This window comes from Acomys russatus, chromosome 11 (assembly GCF_903995435.1).
Source record: "Acomys russatus chromosome 11, mAcoRus1.1, whole genome shotgun sequence".
In the NCBI taxonomy this organism is placed as follows: Eukaryota; Metazoa; Chordata; class Mammalia; order Rodentia; family Muridae; genus Acomys; species Acomys russatus.
In genome coordinates this window covers 32175150-32198714 of record NC_067147.1, presented here as the reverse complement: position 1 = coordinate 32198714, position 23565 = coordinate 32175150, and the positions used below count along the sequence as shown (strand labels likewise).

At 44.4% G+C, this 23565-nt stretch overlaps 1 pseudogene; it reads left to right on the top strand.

Moving 5' to 3' along the window:
• The first annotated feature begins 13358 nt into the window (after nucleotides 1–13358).
• Nucleotides 13359–13841, top strand: LOC127195340 (60S ribosomal protein L21-like; annotated as a pseudogene).
• The last annotated feature ends 9724 nt before the right edge of the window (nucleotides 13842–23565 follow it).

The following is a 23565-nucleotide window of genomic DNA, read 5'->3' as shown; positions in this document are numbered from 1 at the left end:
AATGAGCAGGAATATTAAGACGATTTAAATGATCCTAAAAATGTACACCAAGTCAATTTATTTTTATTTTTTTTTTCAAAATATAAAATATTTTATTTTTTTTTAATTTTTATTAATTTATTCTTGTTACATCTCAATGTTTATCCCATCCCTTGTATCCTCCCATTCCTCCCCCCCCCCCATTTTCCCATTATCCCCTCCCCTATGACTGTTCCTGAGGGGGATTACCTCCCCCTATATATTCTCATAGGGTATCAAGTCTCTTCTTGGCTACTTGCTGTCCTTCCTCTGAGTGCCACCAGGTCTCCCCCTCCAGGGGACATGGTCAAATGTGAGGCACCAGAGTACGTGAGAAAGTCGTATCACACTCTCCACTCAACTGTGGAGAATATTCTGACCATTAGCTAGATCTGGGAAGGGGTTTAAAGTTTACCTCCTGTATTGTCCTTGGCTGGTGCCTTAGTTTGAGTGGGACCCCTGGGCCCAAATCTGCCTATCATATTGTTCTACTTGTAGATTTCTAGGACCCTCTGGATCCTTTTATTCTGCTGTTCTCCCATGCGTCTCTCATTTAGAGTCCCAATAGGATGCCTTCCCCTCTGTCCCAGTTTCCTGGTAAGTGAAGGCTTTTGTGGGACATGCCCCTTGGGCTAGTATGCAGATATAAGTGAGTATATACCATTTGATTCTTTCTGCTTCTGGGTTAACTCACTCATTATGATCATTTCTAGCTCAATCCATTTATCCACAAATTTTGGGAATTCCTTGTTTTTAATAGCTGAGTAGTATTCCATAGTGTATATGTACCACAGTTTCTTTATCCACTCTTCTACTGAGGGACACTTAGGCTGTTTCCATGTTCTGGCTATTATGAATAAGGCTGCTATGAACATGGTTGAGCAAATTTTCTTGTTGTGTGCTGGAGCATCTTCTGGGTATATTCCAAGGAGTGGAATAGCTGGGTCTTGAGGAAGCCCTATTCCCATTTTTCTGAGATAGCACCAGATAGATTTCCAAAGTGGCTGTACTAGTTTGCATTCCCACCAGCAATGAAGGAGTGTTCCTCTCTCCCCACATCCTCGCCAGCATGTGGTGTCGCTTGAATTTTTGATCTTAGCCATTCTGATGGGTGTAAGATGGAATCTCAGAGTTGTTTTGATTTGCATTTCCCTGATGACTAAGGAGGTTGAGCATTTCTTTAAGTGTTTCTCAGCCATTTGATACTCCTCTGTTGAGAATTCTCTGTTTAGTTCCAAGCCCCATTTCTCAATTGGGTTATTCGGTTTGGTGGTGTTTAATTTCTTGAGTTCTTTATATATTTTGGATATTAGACCTTTGTCAGATGTAGGGTTGGTGAAGATTTTTTCCCAGTCTGTAGGCTGTCGCTTTGTTCTCTTGACAGTGTCTCCTGCCTTACAGAAGCTTCTCAGCCTCATGAGGTCCCATTTATTAATGGTTGACATTAAGGCCTGGGCCGTTGGTGTTCTGTTCAGGAAGTTGTCTCCTGTGCCAATATGTTCCAGGCTCTTTCCCACTTTTTCTTCTAAGTGGCTTAGTGTCTCTGGTTTTATGTTGAGGTCTTTAATCCACTTGGATTTGAGTTTTGTGCAAGGTGACAAATATGGGTCCAGTTTCATTTTTTTACACATAGACCTCCAGTTAGACCAGCACCATTTGTTGAAGATGCTATCCTTTTTCCATTGAATGGATTTGGCTTCTTTTTTTTTTTTTATGTTTTAAGACAGAGACAGGGTCTCACTCTGTGGCCATGACTATCCTGTAGACCAGGCTGGCGAAAAACTGACAGATGGCCTACCTCTGCCTCGTGAGTACTAGGATTAAAAGTATGTGACACCATATCTAGCTCTTATGTTCATTTATAAATCCTATTTTAAGTTAAATAAGAATGTCTGGGCTGGAGAGATGGCTCAGAGGTAAAGAGCACTGGCTGCTCTTCCAAAGGTCCTGAGTTCAATTCCCAGCAACCACATGGTGGCTCACAACCACCTATAATGAGATCTGGTGCCCTCTTCTGTTGTGTAGGTGTACATGCAGGCAAAACATTATATACATAATCAATAAATAAAGCTTAAAAAAAAGAATGTATAGACTTCTTTAAGAGAACATGTGCAACTCAGCATCATTGTGCTCAAAATTGTGCTTTTCTCTGTGGTTAACATCACCCTAAAGAAACAGGAACCAAGTCATACATGTCAGTTCAGGCCAAGCTGGTGTCTCTAAGGTGAAAGCTATGTGAAACAAATATTTCAAACACAAAGATGGGAATTAAGAAATATGTACTAGAGCTAGAGAGATGGCTCTGTCATTAAAGGCGAGGCTCACAACCAAAAAATATAAGAAACATGTACTAAAAGTTGTCAAATGTGCTTTTTTCCCCAATTTCCTTTTTAGAAGTATTAGCTTAATTTTCTACAGACTCTAATGGTGCTTTGCATCCTTGAAGTGATGGAAAGTTTGGGTGGAATGAGGTGGACTGTCCCACAGATAGGGCTTGCAACCTTACCCCTTAAGGTAAGAGAAACTCTGTTTTTGTATTGAAGTACATCTTCTCATTCTTTTACCATTTTACTTGAGTTTCCAAGATGTTAGAATTGCATTTTGCTAATCTGATATAAAATGTTGGGGACAATAGGCCATATGGCCAATGTTCAGCCATCTTGTCCAAGTCTGTACCTTTAAGTCTCTGTCTTTCCCAGAGCTTGCCTTTCACTAGAAACTAGCTGACCCTGTTGTGAGTCAGCAGTTAGACTAAAGACAGATAGAGATGGAGCGACCCTGTTGTGAGTCAGCAGTTAGACTAAAGCTAGATGAAGACAGAGCAAGATGCCCTGTGTGGCAGGACATTATGACCCTGCCTGGAATTCCCTACGTTTTGAGAAAAGCCTGCAGTTCGGTTGCTATAGCAATATGCTTCCCTGACTTCTGACTTATAAAAGCTGCTGCCTGACTAATAAAGTTTGAGTGTTTGATCAATCAGACTTGCTCTCCTTCTTTGTGTCTTGCATTTTCAACCGGTGAACTCCATCCCAAGTTTTAGTCGAACCCCGCAGGCCGGGGCAAAAAAATATGTTATGACGCTTTTCTTTCTGTTTATGAGACAGCCAAAAATGATATCAACCAATCAACCTACAAACATTAGATAACCTTGATCATATCTTGTTGTTAATATTTTTTTAAGAACTGTGGGAAGGGGGCTGGAGAGATGGTTAAGGGCACTGACTGCTATTCCTGAGGGCTGGGATTCAAATCTCAACACCCACATGGCAGCTCACAACTGTCTGTAACTCCAAGATCTGATGCTCTCTCATAGACATACATGGAGACAAAACACCGATGCACATAAAATAAAGGTAAATAAACTTGAAAAAAAAGAGCTGTAAGAAATACTGTATATGCTTAACTTCTGTCTTAAGGATTTTGTAGTCTCTGGACAAGAAGAGACATACATAAAATCATTTCTAAACAGAAGTAGACGGTTACTATGACAATGCATGTTTATTTTAGTGACTGTCAATAAAGACCAGACAACTGAGTCTGTGGCTTAATCAAAGTTCATCTCATTTCAAGAGCCAGAAGCTGGGTTGAGGATGAGCTCAGTGGTATAGAGCTTGCTTAGTATTTGTGAGGTCCTGAGTTCAATTCTTAACACCAAAAGTGAGGAGTGGGGAGAGAGAGAGAGAGAGAGAGAGAGAGAGAGAGAGAGAGAGAGAGAGAGAGAGAGAGAGAGAGAGAGAGAGAACAAATAGTTGTAGTGATAACCTTTAAGGAAAGGTACGGTGACACATAACTATAATCCCACACTCAAGGGGCTGATGCAGGAGGAGGGCAGGAGGGTTTTGAGTTCAAGGCCAACCCAGATTATGCCAGGCCATCTTGGGTTACATAGTAAGATGAAGGAAGAAAGAACAAAAGAAGGAGAGAAGAAAGGAGGGAGGTATAGTAAATAGGAATGTATTGAGAAGACGCAGGGGTGTATCCTGTGACATGGGGGTCTATTTCTTGGCTATACCACAAATCACTACAGTCTCTGGGGAAACTGGCTATGGAGGCTGGCCTAGAACTGGCAGACATCTGCCTGCCTCTGTCTCTCCCTCCTGAGTCCTGGGATTAATTAAGATCACCATGGGAGAAATCAGTTTAGATAAACATTCATTCCCATCCAGTTGGTATAGCCAGAAGAAAGGCCACATGGCATCTTGAGTTACTCAAAAGAGTAGACATCCGTTCATCCTTCCTCTTTGCTAGTAGCACTTGACTTTAGAAGAGAAGATGCCTAAGATAAGCGATAAATAAAAACAGGTCAAGTTAGTCATGACTAAAGCGTTTCCCATTTGCCTTAGACATGCTTCCCAGACTCTTTGAACTGGGGGTGAACACACTAGCTACCTCTGCAAAGTTGAGATTCCAAAAAGAGCCCATCAGGAAAGACTTCCCTCCCAAACGAACGAGCTGTAGGAAGAAACTAGCTTCTGGACACACTCTTGGCTCTGCTGCATGACTAGAAGCCATATTGGCTCCTAGAGGGGTCCATTTGACACAAATTGAGCTTTGACACAAAGATGAGAACATTAAGGTAGCTTGCTAGTCAGGTTTTTTTTCTCATTTATGTGTTTGTTTGTTTGTTTGTTCACTTTACACTCCTCTTCTCCTCCTGGTCCCACCCTCCCACCTGTAGGCTCTGTTTCGTAACAATTAAACTTTATTATATAACCCAACTAGCTTACACAAGAGGGAAAAAAGGTTAAAGGGAAAAAAGAGTGAACCTTCCGGTATCCGTTCCATGAGACGGGTCCTTAGGTGTCTCTGGCCTGCGTGCTGGTCCAGCCTGTTCACTGATCCACAAGCCCTCAAGCCAGGTCTCAACCTGTTGTTCTCTCCTCTCTACCTGCCTGTGTCATGTGGGAAGGGTGTCACGTGGGAAGGGCTGTCTCCTTCTCCCATTGAGGATCGATTAGAAAGACAATGGTCCAGGCGGAGTCCCCAGGTCTGCTTCCAGAATTCCAGGCCCAGGATGGCTCCACTCAGTCTATCACAAGGGTTTATCCATGGGGTGCCCAAGGGTAAAGCCCACCAATATTGCTTTTACCTGTGACAAAGCTTACAGTCTTTCCCACAGCCACCCTCTTTTCCCAGATAAATTTTTAAAATGTTTTCTTATGTACTCAGACTTGCCTTAAACTCGGGGTGCCTCCTGGGGTAGGCTCTTTCAGAAGGAGCTAAAAGGACACGAAGGAACATTTCGATGTGTCTGCTGTAGTTCTGCATATGCCGGGCAAGGTGTGAAGCACCACACGCCAACCTTTCCACGTACGCTATACTTGCTCTGATCCTCTAAGGTGAAATAATATCATCTCCCTTGTAGAGGAGAAAACAGCTCCAGAGTGTAGGAAGCTTGCTCGGCATCCTTATGTACAGTGCCAAGGGAGGGGGCTGGCTGGAGAGGCGGCATAGCAGTTGAAAGCGTTTGCTCCTCTGGTGGATCAGGGCTCTGATGCCAGCACCCTCATGGTGGCTCACATTCATCTATAACTCCAGTTCCAGGGGATCTGACACCCTCTCCTGTCCTCTGTGCGCACCAGAAACACAAGCAATATATATATGTATATATATGTATACAGTATATATATGTAAATAAATCTAGGAACATTTAAAGCATAGTGCTAATGACAGTGCTAATCCACACATAATCTCTAGGCACAAACCTAGTGACTTGCTGGGCCTCTCTCTATCTCTCAGTCCCGAATTACACATTGCATGCCGTGCTGACATGACTACAAGTTCAAGGCAGAAGAGACAGAAATGTTCATGGGCTGGACCTTTCAGAACAGGTCAGAGAATGACCAGGAAGGCAAAATAGAACTCAAAAGGAAGACATAAAACAAAAACAAACAAAAAAGCAAGGCTGCTGCTACATAAAACAAAACGTCTGCTGAACGTGTTCAGAGATTAATTCCACAGAGGATGGATGTGAGGAAACTCTTTTGAGGAGAAAAGGAAAATCTGGGCTTATTCATTTTTAAGAAATATAATACTATAGATTCTTCTGCATAAAGCCTTCCCCACTAACCTCTGAACACCAAGCCAGTGAATGCTGTTTGCTGGCTTATCTCTATCTACTGCACTATACATAGCCCCACTCTAAATTTAGGGCTGGCTGCAGGCACAGGAAGTGTTGTCAGCACATCAGTTCCCTTAGCAAATTTCTTTCGGTTGTCAGATTGCCTTTTTAAATGCAATATATGGGGGCTGGAGAGATGGCTCAGCAGATAAGAGCACTGGGTGCTCCTGTGGAAGATGGGGGTTTGATTTTCAGCACATGGATGGCACCCCACAACCTATCTAGTAGATCTAATGCCCTCTTCTGTGATACACAGACATGCATTCAGGCAAAACACCCATATCCATTTTTTAAACCTGGGCAGTGGTGGCACATGCCTTTAATCCCAGCACTCCAGAGGCAGAGGCAGGAGGATCTCTATGAGTTCAAGGCCAGTGTGGTCTACAACTGAAATCCAGGACAACCAGGGCTAAAGAGAGAAACTGTGTCTCAAAAAAACAAAAAAAGAGTGTTTTTTGATGAAAAATAAGATAAAACAATAAAGTGGAATAGATAGAGCCTCCCTCTGGAAGTCACACCTTCTCTCTGAAGTCTCTGGCATTTCCAGAGCATGTCTGAAACGAACAGACATGAATAACATCTTTCATCTGGTCTGTTAGGAGGATGTCCAGAAAAAGACTCACACTCAAAGGCGCTGAAAGATTCAACAGCCGGCGTTTATGACCAGGCATTTCTTTTTCTCTCCTGTTCGTGCCTTCAATCTCTTAAATTTAGGAACAAAGAATTCCTGGGAGTGAATACACCTCTACGTCACTATGCCAGACCCGAGCTTCTATATCACTGCAGGAAATACAGAAGGAAGTCAGACGCCCACACACAATAGGAGAGACACAAGCAGCCCTGGAGACACATAACAAAGGCTATGAACCAGCCATTTGCACAAAAGAAACCTGAACAGCAGACAAACAGCAGAAAGGATTTCAGCTCTGCTACTAGTCAGGGAAATGCAAAGTAAAATAAAATTGAAGTGGCACCCACCCCTGTTGGTTTGGCAAATTATCAATATTGGCTAGTGGACAGATGATCGAAGCTATCCACACACACATTACAGCTGCAGAAATGTGAGTGGATGTTTATAGCACTTTAAAGGGAAGTGTCATGCTTGCTACTAAAATCTGGGGTGTAGTTAAGAATAGAAGACTTATTTTTCTTTCTCTTTCTAACTCCTGCTGATTTGATAATTTGGGTCCATAGAACAAACTAATATCAAAGTGACTGAGGGAAAAAAATAACACAAATTAGTTAATATACAAGCACATGAAAGCCACACTAAGTAGAGACCCCAGGTAGCAAAAGCTCAAACAGCACGCTGAGCTAAAGGAGAACATGGCCTGAGGTTTCTGGTTGTGGTTGCCATGGCCACGGGAAGAAACAGAGGAGTAGAGACTTTAGAGGAAGAAGCAGACCAGGGGCCCCTGCTGCAGCTAGGGCACCAAGCAACCTCACAGGCTCATGCCAGAATGATGCTATGGAGGCTGATTCTGACTTTGAGGAGCGGAGTGACAGTGGGAAGAGTGCGATGGTTCCTCAGGGTGGCCCTCCCCAGTGATAGTGTGCTCTTAACCTGTCTTCTCTGTGCTCCTGGCTCAGGACGCAACTGATGTGTTCTGCCACTACGTACTACCCTTGCCAGCATTCTAAAGCAGAGATGCCATGTGACCTTAGGCTAGAGCAGTGCTTCTCAACCTGTGGGTCTCAAGCCTTTTGGCAAATCTCTGTCTCCAAAAAATAGTTATATTATGATTCATGACAGTAGTAAAACCGCAGTTATGAAGTAAGCAATGAGAGTAACATTATGGTTGGGGGTCACCACACTGTGAGGAACTGTATTTATAGGTTGCAGCATTAGGAATATTGAGAACCACTGGGCTAGAGCCTCAAGAATTTGAGCCAAACTAAGAGGTGTGTGTGTGTGTGTGTGTGTGTGTGTGTGCACGTGTGCACGCGTGTCTATTGTGTATTTGTGTGAGTGGTGTGTATGTGTGAATTGTGTATGTGTGTGTATGTGTCTGTGAGTAGTGTATATGTGTGTGTATTGTGTATGTGTGAGCACTGTGTATGTGTGTGCGTATGTGTGCGTATGTGTGTGCATGTGTGTGTATGTGTGCGCGTGTGCGTGTGTGTGTGAGATGCATGGTGAACAAAATCATTCTTGCTATGTAGATGTTCACATCTGTAGACCCACAGAAGAATGGATAATTGCTTTTGGTAGTCTCTCAGGGCCAGATGTCACACCCTTAACCCTCCCTGCCCTGTGAGATAATCCTCTATGTTTAATGGATATAAGTGGGGAGGAAGGAGGTGAGACAATTCCATTCCTGAAGGAACTCCCTCAGCCAGATAAAAGAACTTCACATAAATCCCTTCCTGCAGCTTCCGGAGGAAAAAGGGCTGTGGGTGGGAGGTCAGAGGCTGTCCTTTGAGTTCAAACTCAGCATGGAACTGCCACAGTTTGGGGAGTGCTTTCATTTTCTGAATACATACATAAATTCACACATACATAAATACATACATGTATATCCCATGACCCCGAGAGTTATAACTCTTTGGAGTTCATCACAGGAAAATGTTCATATGGCTCTAATGAAATACATTCGTTATGTATTATTTGTAACAATGAAAAAATAGAAATAACCTAAATTATTTCTATTATAATTATAATAACCACTAACAGGAAATGATTAATAACTATGACAGGCCTACATTGTGCAAAAGCATGTCACATGTAAAAGTGCTTAAGTAAATATAAATACTAACATTAGAAATTTCTGAGTTATATTAGTAAAAGCAAAGTGCCATGTTGTAGAGCTGGGTGTGATGGTTCATGCCTGTAATCTCAGCACTTGGGAGGCAGAGGTAACCTGGGCTACATTTCAGGCCATGCTGGGCTACAAAGTGAGACCTTGTCTCACAAAACAAACAGCAGAGTTTTGACACAATAACAAAATGTCAACATTTGCATATTACAATTCAATGTATGTTTTTTTAAAAAATGTTGCGGAATGCTGTCCTGACAGGTATGGCTGTTGCCATTTGGGCATCGCAGCAGCTGCTCAGGTACCCATATCATAGGCCCTCACCAGAGTGGAGGGAGAGCTCTCTAGGCCAGCAAGGCAGTGAATGGGGTTACCAAGGAGACCACCCTGGAGGCAGTGCTTATGGCCGTGCCCTCCAGTGAGACTATGTCAACACAGACAGCTGCTGGGGAAAGTCATTCTTTCTTGGCACACTGTTGCCCTGCTCCTGTAGGAAACCCATCACCAGTGCTTTCTGAGAAACTCCAGTTAAATCTATTGGCTCACCAATAGAGTCTTGGATGGAGTCATTTCTTTTGGCCTGTCACTGGTATCCTCTTGGATATTTGTTCATGTTTCCCCAGAAAACTTTAACGCAACAAGTGTAGCATTCCCTCTAAGGACAAATATAAAGCATTATTATATATAGTCTACAAGTATAGAATACCACACACCCTCTACTTAAATGAGTATTTTCTATAAGTATAAATAGCAGGTATTTTATATATATGTACAAAAGAGAATATCCATAAGAAGAGCTGAAAGAATTTGTACCAAGCTAGCAACAGTGCAGACTTAGTGATCAAGCTGGCAACAGTGCAGAGTTAGTGACCAAGGGGGTGGGTGGGGTGACACACGAACCTTCATTTTATTGCTCTGAGTATTTTGTCTAAGAAAGAGAAACAGAATAAACCTATAGAAATAAAGCTAAGTGACCAGGGATAAACAAACAGAATTATTCTATCATCCTTTTCTCTTTACTTCTTTTACAACTAACAAATCTTCGCTCAGTGATGCCTCCACGAAGAAACTATAGCCTCAAAGTGCCTGGAAGAACGTGTACATAAATTAGGGAGCTGGTGCTGTGGCCAAAGCTAAAGGTTAGATCGTCAAAGCGTTTACACTTGGGCTACTTGGGCTAAGTACTGGGAAAGCTACTGACAGACTGCACCAATGAAAACGTGAGGTTCTCCTCTCTGTTAAGTGGGAAACATCCTCAATTCACTGGTGTAGGTTGGCACCTGTTGTACTGAATGTGCCCCTTAAAGTTCATGCACTGGAAGGTTAATCCCCAACACAACAACGTTGGGACCCTTAAGAAGCATTTGATTCTTAAGAGAGGATTAATGTCATTGTTACAGGAGTGAGTTATCAAGATTTGTGAGTTCATGATGAAAAGCTGTGTTTGTGCACCCTTACCCACTCATCTTCTGCTCCTTCCTTCTTGTCCGCACTCCTCTGCCATTTTAGCCTGGATTGTATCAGCAAGAAAGTCTTTATTGGGCACTGCCACTTCAGCACCAACGTCCCAGGCTGTAAGAGTGTCTAGTACTAAAAGAAACAGCCATTCATTATCTCGGATATTTTAATATAGCATCACAAAATGGATTAAGAGTGTCCTGCTAGTGCCGGGCATGGTGGTGCATGCCTTTAATCCCAGCCCTCAGGAGGCAGAGGCAGGCGGATTGCTGAGAGTTCGAGGCCAGCCTGGTCTACAAAGGGAGTCCAGGACAGCCAAGGCTACACAGAGAAACTCTGTGTTGAAAAAAAGAAAACCAAAATATAAATAAATAAATAAAGTGTCCTTCTCTGTTTATGCCACAAAATACTAGGACATGAACACGATTCATCCAACCTCTGTGACTCTGTGACAAAAAAAAATTCACCATTTTCCAAGCTCCAATAACAAGTTCTTCATTTCCACCTGTCACTCCATCAGAGCAGGCTTTACTGTCCATATCTCTACTCCATTCTGCTCATGGACACCTGGGCGTTCTCTGCAAAGACTCTAGAATATGCCCCCCCCCCCACACACACACCCAAATCACCAATTTGCAGCCAGCTGCCTCACGGCGATGTACTGGAAACCTTCCATCCTCTCCCATTATCCAGCTCCAAAAGTGTTCCCACGTTGTTAGGTATTTCTATGGCAACAGCTCACTCCCTGTAGAACATTCTTTGTCCGTTTGCATTGCTTTAACAAAAGTACCTGAAACCCAGTGGCTATAAACAGAAGTTTTCGTGTCAGTGTTCTGGAGGCTTACAAGGGCACTGGCACGACCAGTACCCACTTAGGTTTCTAGACTGCCACTGTCTGCTGGTGTCACACAGGGAAACAACTGAACTCCTTTGGGTGCTGCCTCAGAACCTAAACACCCCCTAAAGGCGCCGTCTCCTGCTAGCACCATCTCACGGGCTTGGACAAACACACAGAAGAAAGCAGTTGATTTGTGCTGACACCCAGGATTTGTTTCTCTTTGATGAATTGTCTGGAAGCCTGAGCCTAACCCCGCTTAGTAACATAGACACGGCAGTGACCAACACTCTGCTAAGTGAGAACACCTCAAAGCCTTCCTACTGTGCCCTGCTATGAAAACCAGGGACTCAGACATCACTTTGTCTATGCTAGTCCTTTCTTCCTCTGCATAGCTGGCCAATATGTCACAGATGACCAAGAAACATTCTAATGCCAGACTGGGTTTCAGCTGAGGCTCCAATGCTTACTTACCAAGTGTGCTTTTTGCTTACATCTACTTTCTTCTCTGTGAAATGAGACTAGTTAGAGCAGCTACGGAACTGGGGAAATGGCCTAGTGTATAAGAGCGCTTACTGGGGAAACAGGTTGATCTGAGTTCAAATCCCTAGCACCCAGCTAAAAGCCGGGCAAGATCACAAATGCCTATGCCTAGAACTGGGTGGCAGAGACAGGTGGATCCAGCTTTTGCGCCAAGCAGCCCAGCTGAAACAACAAGCCTGTGGCTCAGAGAGATGCCCCCCTCCTCAAAAAATAAGGCAGCCCATTCTCTTCTGGCTTCCATATGAAAGAAGTACATATGCATATTTATGTGCATATGCCGGGTGTGTGCACACACAAAATGGTGGTGGTGGTGATGATGATGACGATGATGACGATGACGATGACGATGATGCTGTAATGGTGATGATGATGATAAGTGAAGCCAAGTGGCCCAGTTATAATAATGCCCGGCACAGGCAAGCAACATATGTGCCGCTGTCTGTGTCTATTGTTACTTCTAACAAGTCTGTCACTTTTCAGAGTTGTACTATGTCTAAATAAGTTTTGTGAGGCCACTCCGGCGATTAGGCCAGTTTGGTTCAGACTGACAGCAAAATTGAGGCATTTTTGCTTAAGAAACTAAGTGCTGAATGAATATACGCCCATGCAGGTACCAGGTGCATGCAATGTTTCCGTGACTGGGAACAAAGACTTTCTAACCTGCTTCTTCCCTCCTGTTTTGAGACTTTGTGGGGTAGCTAATCAACACATTTTGTTGTACATTAATTTTTTTCTTACTTTTAATTATGTGTCTGAGTGGGAACAAGTGCGCGTGACGGTGGGTGTCCTCAGCAGTCTGGGGTCAGATCCTCTGGAGTTACAGGCATCTGGGAGCAAGCTGACATGTGTTCTGGGGACTGGACTCAGTCCCTCCGCAGGAGCAGTACACGCTCCTAAGCTCCAAGGCTCCTCTCCAGCCCCGAGGACCCAATACATTTTGAGGAGTTTCCTTCCTGTTAAAGTCGGCCAAAACTTCTGGGCCAGCTGCCTTACTTCAGAGGTGATGAGTACGGCCCCAGCCAAAGAAATTTTTAAGAAGAAAACTCACAGCTGAAACATTTACAGCCTTTTTGCATTACGTAACCTCTCGCCCCTCTCTTGTTTCCAAACTCTAGTAAAAAGTCCACCTATGGCTTCACAAAAGCCTTGGGCGGCGGCTGCTTGGTGAGGTGTGCAAGAAAGGGTCTTCCCTCCCTCTGTGTTGCAAAGTGGTGTAGACAAGGACAGCGTGCTGGGCTGCGACGTGATCCACCGATGAGGTGACTCAGCAGGGACAGAAGCTCGGCTAGAACCGGCAAGAGCGTAAATCTTCCTCCCAGGATTCCTAAGGAGATGGGAGAGATTTTCACTCTATGTGAGCTAGGCTCTGAGCCAAATCCCCTTCAACTTCAAGGTATGTTGTCTTCCCTACTCCTTTTATATCCCGAGCCCCGCTTGCTCACCTTTAACCCCAGCACCTGCACAGTTGTTTATGCATTCAGCACTTAGTTTCCAAAGCACATTGTCTGAATTTTGATGTCAGTCTAAACCAACCTGAGTGGCCTCAAAAGATTCGTTTAGAAATATAACTTTGAGCCCCACCTCCTTCCTTTTGGCCATGGCAGCCATCTTCCAGTAACTCGCCAAAATGACAAACACATGGGGAGAGGGGAGGGGCACTCGCTGTATGTTCTCCAGGCCTTTTAGGGAACATGGAGTTGTTCCTTTGGCCACATACATGTGAATCTACAAAAAGGGTGATACTGTGGACATCCAGTGAATGGGTACTGCTAAAAAAGGAATGCCCCATAAGTGTTACCACGGCAAAACCGGGAGAATCTACAATGTCACCCAGCATGTTGTAGGCATCATTATGAACAAGCAAGTTAAGGGCAAGATTCTCGTCAAGAGCATCAACGTGCACATCGAGCACATCTAGCACTCTAAGAACAGGGACATCTTCCTGAAGTGGGTGAAGGAGAACGACCAGAAGAAGAAGGAAGCCATGGAGAAGGGCACCTGGGTTCCGCGGAAGCGCCAGTCTGTGCCACCCAGACAAGCTCACTTCGTGGGGACTAACGGGAAGGAGCCTGAGCTGCTGGAGCCCGTTCTATACAAATTCATGGACTAATGTACAAAAAGAAATAAAGAACCTGGACTAAAAAAAAAAAAAGATAAAAAGAAAGAAATATAACTTTGAAACATGATTGGCTTGTACTGCTTGAAAATCAAACTAATACAGAGTATGCTTTAGCCAGTTCTGCTTAAATAACTAGCCACGTAAGCATAGAAGAACTTACGCAGAGATCCAGGTTAGGCAAAACAGAAATTGTGGCAATAGCCTACAGATGAATGAATTTCCAGAGTGTCTGTATCAAGGTAAAATTTCTGTCAAAGCTCTAGGCTTTTAGAACACAGAACTGGCACAGGGCTTTAAAAGTGCATGGGTGGCCCAGCTCAATGAGAGAAGTTGGCTGTAGCTACGTGCCTAACAGCCTGACTTCAGCCCGTCTTGGTAGGAGAGAATTGATACATGCAGGTTGTCCCCTGATCTCTACAAGCATGCCACTGAGCGCAGGCACGCACGCACACCTGTAAGCAGGCATGCCCGTAAGCACCCAAGATGGAGAAGGAAACATCTGGGTTCTGGCTACCGCCCACAGACTGCTTGCTAGCTTGTACCCAAGATCTGCAATGGGAAGACTACCCACTCAGCCTGAGGATGAGCTGGAGCAGGGGCTGGAAGCCTAGGACAAGCACTTTGCAGATGAATCTGCTTGCATCAGAGATGAGACAGCACATCGGTTGACTAGGGGTAGATGACATGCACTTAATGGCCCATGCTGGGGGTACTGTGCCTGGGTCACTTCTACCACATCCCTTTGCTGCCAGTATGCCACGCCTGGCCTGCTGTACCATCTACTACATCTGGTAGTCTGACCCTCAATGCAAGTACTGAGTATGGTGTCTGTAAACTGCTCGCCATCTCTGTACAGGCTCACTTCCTTGACCTGCAAGAAGGACTGCACAGCACAGTGGTACTGGATGCCTGGTTTGCCATGTAAAGAAGTGTATGGAGCCTGCACCATATGCAGGAGAGTAGCACTCATAGCAGAAGGCTACACAGACCACACAGGACTTAAAGGACCAGGAGCACTGCAGCCGCGCTGTGGGCTTGCTATGTGGAGCAGTGGTTTAACACTAATTATGTCTTAAGTAGTATCAAGCGGGATCTTATTCAACTCATTCTAGACACTGACATGTCCACTTCTATAGTCCGGGAGTGAACGAGAGGCTATGGAGGTCTGCCTGGGCAGTAGAATGTGAACGGAAGCCCGTGTTGCTTCTGAGGGGTGTGACAATACTAGGGTGTGTGTGTTTAAGTATGCGGCTAAGTTATACCATTCAAAAGCCAGCCAGAAGCCACTGATGATTAAGATTATGACAATTTTAATACACACACATATATAATGAAAATTATAAATTAAAGTGTCGGCCTTATTTTTCCTGTTAATAGTCCCTGGCAGATAAGGAAGCTGTATAGAGAGCTACTTCTGAGCGTATATGAATTATGCCACTGCCCTTGCCACACCGACATGCTCACTGTCAACTTTTATCTTAATAATTATCTTCCTTGGCTTACATAAAGTTTTTGTAGGATTTCAAGAAAATGTCACCAACCTTGTGATGACAATGCCCCCTCCCCTAAGAGCCATGGGGTACCCAATAAACAGTCAGTACTATGTCTAAGAAACCTCTTCTCAGGTTTTTGGCCAGAGGAGGCTAAGACACGCCCAAAGCAATACAGGCTATTGGTATTGTTTGCCTCTCAGAATCTGAAGAGAAAGTCCTACTGCTGAAGACACGACACAGGACTTGGAGGACTTGAGCTCATCATAGTATCATCTGATTCTATCGCTCTCGTAGTATCAGAAGGCATGGGGAAAGCCAAGAGGAGCAATTGTAATGCCCATCTAACCATAAGGCCCACAAACCACAGCAATGGCTGGACTGGCAACATTTCCACAATGTGGTCCTTTTACCTCGGTGTTACAGAAGGGTTAATGGTCTAAAAGCCTCAGAGGAGCTGGGAAAGTCCGGACAGGAAAGTGGACAGGCTGATAACATCTGCAGGCAGTTACAGTCCTGGAAGAAGGTCAGTCACATCATTGGCATTTACAACTTCCAGATTAAAAAAAGAGGGGGGTCTACAGACGGAATCTTCCACCCCCAATGTTCCTTTTCTGCCCTATTAAACTCTCAAGTCTCATGCACCTAGGTGTGTCTCCACTTCCAAGGAGAGACCTCTGCCCTTTATTGTTCTGGGAAACAAATAATCTGCCTCTGTTGAGGTAGGTCTCTTTCTTTTATTTTCATGTTACCGCTTTCAATCCCAACCTGGCATTTGTGTACTGAAACCCTAGAGGGGTTCAGGGCTCCTGCGCCCCACTCCCCGGGTGGTCTTCTCTCTCCTTCCCTATCTCCCTCCCTCTTCTGATGACTATCCACTGAGACTTGGCTTACTACAAACTGAATGGCTGCCCGGTGCAACTTGAAACCTCTGGGGCTTGGGAGGCATTGTCCACATAGGTGGTGGAAGCCCCATTCTGGGCAGTGATTAGCGGGCCACATAAACTCAGCTTGGGTTCTTTGCCTAATCTGTCCTCTTAGCTCTCTGCCCATCACTACCTACTGACCTCAAGGACAGAGGCTCCTGGCTGTTTGTTTGTAGGCCACACCCACTGCCACATACTCCTTGGCCACTGTCAGGAGGACCAGATCTAGGCCTTCTCCAGAACTCCAGGGGTTCCTTGGCTTTTGCTACCTGAGGTCCACAGGCCAGGGATACCCTCTTTCTGCCATTCATGCCTGCTCCGCCTGCTGCTATCTGGACCCAGGTGACAACCTGGGAAATGACTCTATAGTCCTTCTCCTTTGCCTTCTGAGATAAGTTCTAAAGTCTGTGCCCAAGAACACTGTTTGGCATGCTAAAAATCAAACCTCAGAACTTTAGTCTAGCCAGCCTCAGAATTACTCTTACTATTCTCTGTTCGGATCTGGCCCCAGTAGCAATTATGCAATGTCCATACTGGCCTGGATCAAATACTTTTGATTTCCAAATCCTCACTGACTTAAAGGCCTTCATCAAAGGAAACAGCAAATGCTGAAGTTCCCACCTTCACACCCCCTTTTTCCTTTTACCTCCATTCCGTCTCTTTGTTCCCCCATTTCTATATAACAGGTTAAACTTCTAGCCTAACTCCTAATCTCTCTCAGAGGTTAATAGGCTGGTGAGCCTGGCCCCTGACTCGGTGACAAGAGAAAGAGAAAGAGAGAAAAAAATACACACACACACACACACACACACACATATGAAACATAAAGGCGCTGTGTCCTTAAAGACAGCTAATGGGTAAACTATTTCCAGCATAGTTACTGTGATTTATCTCTTAATATAGAGATGTCTTTAGTAAAAATGACTACTATAAAAGGACACAAAAGTAAAAGCAATCCCCCTGCCTCTGTGTCAGGGAGGAAGCATATAGTGACTGCTGAGCTGCGAGAACGCTTTGTCCATCCTCACACTGGGCTGGACACATTCCATAGGGAAACACGCTGGAAGTCACTCTCCACCTGGAAACAACTGCCTGTCATTTCTTCCTCCTTCCCCTGTCTCTCCTGCAAGCATGAACGAGAGCTTGCACTGTGATTCTGGCGACTCTAACAGCAACATAAGAACTCCTTCCCTTTCCCTGAGCTGACACCATGGAATTTCTTCCTTTGCTTTTTATTTTGCTATTTTGGGCCTACCTGCCAAAGCCATAGTGCAGTCTCCTGTATTCATACTAACCCAAATAGAGCACCTTTAAAACAAAAAAAAAAAAAAAAAAAAAAAAAAAGAAAAGAAAAGGGTGTAACCGTCCACATATACTCTGTGTGATATGTGGATTCCATGAGGACTTGTGCCCTGATGGGACATGGGCTTACTTTATCATGGGGCTGAGTGCACCAAAAATGGAGACATCCATAAAACTTTCCAGTCCCACTGAGCCCCCAAGGCCTCACTGTACCCCTTTTATAATAGACTAAGGAGGTAAGACAAGCTTCCACAGGGAGGGTGTGCTGCAGCAGGTTCTACAGGGTCCGAATGCCTGCTGTTCCTGCCCACTCTCTTCAGGCCCCTCCCCCACCCTCAAGACTTCCGTGTGCCACATATGTCTGCTTTTGTTTCTGCATGATCTGGAACTAACATATATCTCTAGAGATCCCTGTGTTATAGCTCCTTTTCACAATAAAATTTACATACAACATAATCTCAACAAACAACATTCAAAAAATTTTAATGTATCTTATCTAGGATTGTGGCCTGTCTGACGACATGTGATTATGGTTTGTACATCATGTACTCAGTACTCGATTGACATCTAAGTAAGTGCTCATGTAAACCGAAGCTGTTAACTTGGCCCAACTTCATTTTGTTCATAACTAAAATTTTAAGAAACAACATAATTACTAAAAAAAAAAAAAAAAGCACATTTAAGAACTGTGACCTTTCTTTGGGACAATTAACATGAGTTTTGAAATGTTTATTTACATATACCAATAAAAAGAGGGAGACCTATTCATCTGACTATATGACTATAAAAAAGCCTTCATACACACTGAGTAGAGTCTCTGCAGTGGGGAATGAGTCTGATTCACTGGCACGTGAAAGGACTTTCTGAACACGACACTGATAGCACGGGCACAGAGACAAAAATTAATAAATGAAACCTTGTCAAGGCAAAACCCTTCTTATGGCAAGGAACAGCATCACTTAGACAAACCAAAAGCCTACAGCATGGGATATAGGGTAGTCTATAGAATATGTAAAGAACTGAAAAACCTAAACATCAAGAAACAAAGCCCAACTAAAACATAGGATAGAAAACTAAGCAGAGAGTTCTCAGAAGATGAAACACAAATGTCTGAAAAGCACAGTGGAACATTATTCGTCTGCTAAGAAAAATTAAGCCAGGCACGGTGGCACACGCCTTTAATCCCAGCACTCAGGGGAGGCAGAGGCAGGCAGATCTCTGTGAGTTCAAGGCTAGCCTGGTCTACAAAGTGAGTCCAGGACAGCCAAGGCTACACAGAGAAACCCTGTCTCGAAAAACCAAAAAGAAAAAAGAAAATTAAAGGTGCGGGTAAATGGATGGAGCTACAAAAATTATCCTAAGTAAGATAACCCTGACTCCAAAAAACAAGTATCAGTTGTTTTCTCTTTTATGTAGACATTAGCTTTTATATGTTTTAAAATTTTTTTGATACGTGTACCACAATCCAAATAATCAGAGATCGTGTGCTCACTAAGGGACCAGGGTGGAGAAGGGGATCTTGAGAGGAAGGTGAAATAGGATTTATTGTTATGGAGGGACAAATAGGACATTACAGTAGAAAGATTAAAAAGGGAGGGCTAAGAGAGCAGGATAGAGGGGGGGGGCTATGTGGAGGGACATCTAACCTACAGGCATCTGGAAAGCCACATGGAAACCATCTGCTGTGGAAGTTTATAGAGCATACACATGTAAGAAAGGGATATGAATGAGGTCACCGCATACGGGTGAGACAATGACCCAACTAACATCGTACATTACTCTAGTGCCAGGAATGCATCGTGCTGAGTCATTGGCCAAAAGGGTCCCGTGGAACCCCACCCCACCCCAAACCTCACAGGCTGTTGCCAAGGCTATCAGTGGCCCTCCAGAACCTGATGTTAAGGCCCTATGGCTGAAGGCAACACTTAAGTCATTGAACATAGAGGAGCTGAGCTGGTGCCTAACTATAAGTTTCTCCCCATCTTAGTCAGTATCCCCCTGCTGTGAAGACCAAGGCAACTCATAAAAAGAAAACATTCCATTGAGGCTGGCATACAGTTTCAGTGGTTCAATACATTGTCCTCATGACAGGGAGCATGGTGGCATATAGACAGGCATGGTAGCTGAGATCTGGATCCAAAGGTAGCAGGAAGAGAGAGTTACTAGGCCTGGCTTGGGCTTCTGGAGCCCCAACCCCCACCCCCCTGATATACTTCCTCTATCAAGGCCACACCTCCTAATCCTTGTCAAATATTACCATTCCCTAATGACCAAGCATTCAAATCTATGAGCCTATGGGGGCCACTCCTATTCAAAGCACCATTCACCCCTACCAACTAGTGTTTATGGTGCTAGATGGTACTCTGAAGGCTACTAAAAGACAAAGGCAATCATCAATATCACCCAGCTACACACCCTGTGACTTACAACCGTGACCTGCTTATAAGATATATTCATGTAAACATGGCACAAATAATTATGGGTATATGTAACCAACCACTTTAAAAAAAAAAGGGGGGGGATTTAAACCCCATTCCATGAGACGAAACCCATACCTGATATTGCTAAAGTAGCCAAGAACCTGAGACTAGCTAGGTCATGGGCCCAGGGGAAACCTATTACTATTCATTTGCTGAAGTAACACGTGGATAAAATGACCCGTAGAGACATAGTGTTGCATCCACAGATTAGTGCCTCACTCAGCCCACCGCACGCAGTGAAGCTTCTTGCAGGAGATGGGAATTAACATAGAGCCCCACAACTGGACAATGGGGAGCGAGGGGAATAGACTTTGGAACATTTAGCCCTAAGTGGGATACTTTCATCAGAGCCCTCTAGATCAGGAGACTGGCCTTGAACTCAGATCTGCCTGCCTCTGCCTCCCAACTGCTGGGATTTAAAGGTGTGTGCCAACGAAGTAACAATTGCTGAGAGAGGGAGGGTGAGCCACCTGATTTTTTTTTTTAACTTTAAATTTTTTGTTTTATTCACTTTATAGCCTGATACCCAGTATAGTAGATACCCAGTTCTACCCTCACACACCCTCCTCTATTTGGCCATCAGCCCCACCCACCCCCACCATGGGTACCAACCCACCCTGGTACATCAAGTCTCAGCAGGGCTAAACAAAGCATCCTCTCCCACTGAGGCCAGACAAGGCAGTCCAGCTATATGAGAAGGATGGAAAGGCAACCAACAATGTCAGACGCAGCCCCAACTATAATTATTAGGGGACCCCCATGAAGAACAAGCTGCACATTGCTACATTTTTGTAGGGGCCCTAGGTCCAGCCCATGCATGCTCTTCGGTTGTGTTTCAGTCTCAGTGAGCCTCCAGGATAGTTGACTCGGTAGGTCTCCTTGTGGTTTCCTTGACCCCCTCTGGGTCCCTCAATCCTTTCCTCCACTCTTTCACAGAACTCCCTTAGCTCTGCCTGTAGTCTGGCTATGGGTCTCTGCATCTGTTTCCATCAGCTGCTGGATGATGCCTCTCAGAAGACACATCTGCTTGCCATTTTTAACCAACACCTGCTGAGGTAGGGAAGATCTGCGTTTTGCTATGAAGCATCAGTGGATCTATCAACCACACGCGAGAGCAGGCCCCGTGCCTGGGAGTAGTTGGCTAAGACAAAAGGAAATCCGTGGTTGTTGTTTTGTTGGTGTTGGTGTGTGTATGTGGTTTCTTTTTGTTTTGCTTTCTTTTCGCTTTTTTATTTTTATCTTATTGGAATTTTTCTTGTTTGATTTTCATTTTGAGATGGTTTTTGTTAAGAAAGAGAAACAGGATGACATAAATTAAGGTGGGCAGGGAGTTGAGGATCTGGGAGGAGTTGGGGAAGGGGAAAACATGATCAAAATATATTAAATAAAAATATAATAATAATAATAATAATAATAATAATAATAATAATAATAATAATAATATTAAATTTTAAAAAGACCTGAAGGGCTGTGCATGGTAGAGCAGGCCTTCAATCCCAGCACTTGGGAAGTGTAGGCGGATCTCTGTGAGTCTGAGGCCACCTTGGTCTACAAAAAGAGTTCCAGGACAGCCAGGGCAGAAAACAAGGCTGGAAACTGACCAGTTCAAACTGAGAGAAAGAGTTTACTAGTTAAAACATCCCAAGGCCTTTGAAAACCAAAACCCAAACCAAAACAAAACAAAACAAAAAAGACAGGAGCCATTTCAACACCAGTTGACATCCTCTGAAGGAAGATGGGGGTTGGGGCGGGGGCTGGGGGGGGGGGGAGAATCTCATCACCCCTAGGTGAAGAGAGAGGGCAGGTGAGCCACCTGATTGGTTATCAATACTAAGTGGTCAGCCTTTGAAATACAAGCATGCGGCGAACACTGGATGGACTCAGCCTTATTTATTGCTTTGAATGTATATGTAACAATGGTTAAAAAGATCCAGGAGGTCCCAGGAGTTTGGGAAGGGGGTGGTACACCATAGGGGTAGTTGGGGGGGGGGAGGGAGAAGGATAAATGACAATTATATTTTCATTAAATTTTAAAAAAGAATTTACCACAAGCAGAAGGTAAAGAACCCAGAAACATCTGGAAAATGTACAAAAATAAAGGATGAGGAAAACGCTATTTCTCTGTGTGGCTTGGTCTAAAAGCATGATGGATGACTTACTGGAGGCTAACAGAAGGATGAAACTCAAACTGACCAGTTCAAACTGGGACAAGGGGTTTACTAGTTAAAACAAGTCCTCTTAAGTACTTAAGCGAAAAGATATTTATTAGCTTTCTATTTAAAGTATATTTAAAGCAGTGAAAGAGCCCAGAGGTGGTGGTGTATGCCTTTAATCCCAGCACTCTGGAGGCAAGGGCACTCGGATCTTTGTGAGTTTGTGGCCAGCCTGGTGTACAGAGCAAGTTCCAGAGTTATAAAGTGAGAGCCTGTCTTGAAAGACCAAAAAAGAAAAAAAAAAATAATAATAATAAAAAAGTAACACAATCCAAATGTGCCATTCTTATTCATGGCAAATGCTTTCTAATTCTTTGTTGTGAGGGCTCTATGCCCTCTCAGTGTGCGTGTGCGCACGCGCACCCGTGTTTACAGGAAGTTAAACCCAGGACATCCTCCATCCATGCTAGGCAAGTTCTCTGCCCCGTGCTGCACCCTCAGTTCTCTCCTTATTTTTAAATAGTGTCACTAGGTCGTCAGCGCGGGCCTTGAACTTTTGTTTGCCCCAGCCTGTCCTCCGAGGCAGCCACGATTAGGAGGAGACTGGGAGACTGTGGAGGCCCCATGTCTGGTAGGCTTATCTTTGAAAAGTCCTGTCTATAGGCTCGCTTGATCTCTCTCCAGGTTGCCTTATGTCTGCTTTTTTCCTATCATTTAAGATATGCGGTGTCTAGGAATCTTTTGCAGGGCAGAGGATAGTGAAGTGAGGGAGATGGGTTCCATCATTTTGTTTTGTTTTGTTTGTTTTCTGAGACAGGGTTTCTCTGTGCAGCCTTGGCTGGCCTAGACTCGCTTTGTAGACTAGGCTGGCCTCGAAATCACATGGCTCTGCCTGCCTCTGCCTCCCGAGTGCTAGGCCTAAAGGCGTGCGCCACCACTCCTGGCTTTGAGATTCTAGTTACAAACACGCCATGGATGTAAATGTCAAACTTGGTGGATGCATGTACAGAGTTTCCAGTTCTAACCAGAGTTAAATGATTTTTATTCTGGTTGTCTCCACAGTACCCTCTCGTCCCTCGAGTCCACCCTCTTTCCTAGGGCGATGCCATTCAGGGGTACTGGCATTCCAGATTGCGCTCTGCACTCTCCCACCTGGCCAGTTCCATTCACCGCGCCCCTCACCCCCCCCCCCCCCCCCCCCCCCCACATATCTAGGCTGGGAGCTACAGAGGCGAGAACTGGGTAGTTCACACTCATTAACCAGCCATCCCAGATCGTTTGTGGTATATTTTCTCTGTACTAAAACTAGGACAGTCCAGGCACTTTGGACAACTGCTCACACTACAATGTAGCCACCTCTCAAA